Genomic DNA, 2,447 nt, shown 5'->3' on the forward strand with positions numbered 1-2,447 from the left:
GTAATTGGTCAGGTGTATCTTCACATGCTGCAAACATCGATACCTGGACAATGGTGATATCGAAGAGGAGCTGTTAAGTACCCATTACGGCCTCCAGACCATAAACCCCTTGACTTCTACTTATGAGTGACCTTGAAAAATGAATGAGATTTTCACTCTGCAGCGGAGTGTGCGCTGATATGAAACTTCCTGGCAGATTAAAACTGTGTGCCCGACCGAGACTCGAACTCGGGACCTTTGCCTTTCGCGGGCAAGTGCTCTACCAACTGAGCTACCGAAGCACAACTCACCCCCGGTACCCACAGCTTTACTTCTGCCAGTATCTCGTCTCCTACCTTCCAAACTTTACAGAAGCTCTCCTGCGAACCTTGCAGAAAAATGAAGTTTGCCAACAGAAGCCAGTTACACTCAACAAGCTACGAGAAACCATCGAGGCGTTCTGTGTGGCAACATTAGCAGCTGTAGTGCGGTCAACAGTCCAGTGGCATCGACATTTTTGACTGCTGATGGGGGTCACTCTGAACACATAACTTTCATTTCATGCAAGAATTGTAACAGTATGTCGCTATGTTCCATTATTATTGGCTATCAAAGAGTCCGTACATTTTTCTCGATCCTTCTATGTGTCTCGTGGAGCGTGCATACCAACAACAACGAAACCGCATCATACAAAGTGCCTGATGCTTCCGTAACGCACCTGTTACCCGACAGGAATCTCGATTGATGTGGGAAGGGGGCAGGGGTGGCGGAATTAACACATACGTGACACGAACACAGAAAAACTGGACATCACAGCTTACAAGCCAAGTACAGAAGATAGAGGGGAACGGGAAAATGTTTTAGACCAGAAGCTAACAGTTGTAGCTACTGCGCATGATGACAAACTGCCACATGACGCAGTCTGAAGGTACACCTGAAGATCAGTTGAGGCGCTGACGTGGGAAAGCATGTAAATTACAAAAGCTAATTTTCACAGCAGAAGCGGAAACCAACTGTGGCCTGTTAAATTAGTGTTTTATTTCTACAAACTTGTAGCAAACAACACGAAACTCTGTATCAAACAATACAAACCTATTGTGTAATAACGGAACTGAAGTAGAATTAATTAAACGCGTGTTTAAAGGTTGAAAGCCGAATGAACAAAAAGTTAGTGTGCAAAAATTTCAGATACGCTTGCTGTGAGGATCGTTCAAACATAAACCGTAACTTTGTTCATTTGACTCACGTAGTGACGCAATCACTGTGGCGTGCTTGGAAATAGCTTGTGGGAGCATGGAGAGGGCATAACCATGCGCAGAGGCGACAGTCATGGACATTGACGGAAAAAGTCTCAAGAAGGAGCTGTGCGACACAAACGAAAAGTGGTAGGCATGTTTGTAGATCTGAAAGATGCTGTCTATTAAAAGTTCGCGCTAGTCGCGTTAGAGCGGCTCTCACTACTGAACCACTATGAGGATGCAAATCAGGTTTGCTTTAAATACATTCTGTAACGGTCGTTGTGACTGAGGAAGTCGGGATGACGGGTACACATAGTATGGAAGGTCAAGGCCCCTATAATGTCACTCCTTAAACACAACAACCACCAAAGCAATAAAATAACTATTCATTCAAAGACAGCTAAGAGACAATCAACACATGGTCATCTTTAAGACAATACCAAAATATCACAGATAGCTTGCTTCTCAAGCAAGGCAGCAAATTACAATTACGAAAACTGACTTAAAGAGATGAGCCACAGAGATTTCAATACTTAAAGGAACAATAAGTTACAATCAGAAAGTGATTTAAAGAACTGTGGCACAGCTAAGATATTTAAAGGAGCAATAATTTGATATATGAAAATGATTTATGAACCGGACACCAGTTCGTTAACAACCCAAACAACACAAGCAGCACACGTTACAATTTAATACAATTCATTCCCCAGCAAATAAAAAACCTATATATATATTTTTTAATATACATGAAACATGTTAAATATTTACCAAAGGGCAGTGACGCCAGGCTGCCCTTGCCAAAAGGTGACTTAACTTAAAATGCCTGAAGCAGCAGACCAGCCGTCCAAAACAACACCTAAACGCCGGGCCCCAACCGGGAGTCACTTTCCATCAGACGACACGTCACAGCTTCTGTGCACCGAAGCGGAACGTGGCGCCGCTCCCACACACCTCAACTCGCATAAAACTACAACACAACCAGACCGCAGAAGACTCGGCAAACAACAACCAAACATCAATTAATACAAGTGAATAGATCAACAAACAACAAGTAAATAAAGAATCAATTGCTCTTTTACTAATTCTGAGTGAGTGCGTTCAAATAAATGCACGTACATACAGGAACTACGGACAAATGACCAGCTTTACAGAATACCAGTCTTTACTAATAACTGACAAGGGAACCTCCCCATCGCACCCCCTCAGATTTAGTTATAAGCTGGCACAATG

The 2,447-nt window shown here is 43.0% G+C and overlaps 1 non-coding gene across 1 annotated transcript; it reads right to left on the reverse strand.

Moving 5' to 3' along the window:
• Positions 1 to 207: 207 nt before the first annotated feature.
• On the reverse strand, positions 208 to 282 carry Trnas-cga. The gene has a single exon. It is a non-coding gene; the product is annotated as a tRNA-Ser (tRNA).
• Positions 283 to 2,447: the final 2,165 nt, after the last annotated feature.

Source organism: Schistocerca piceifrons, chromosome 9, assembly GCF_021461385.2.
Source record: "Schistocerca piceifrons isolate TAMUIC-IGC-003096 chromosome 9, iqSchPice1.1, whole genome shotgun sequence".
Lineage (NCBI taxonomy): Eukaryota > Metazoa > Arthropoda > Insecta > Orthoptera > Acrididae > Schistocerca > Schistocerca piceifrons.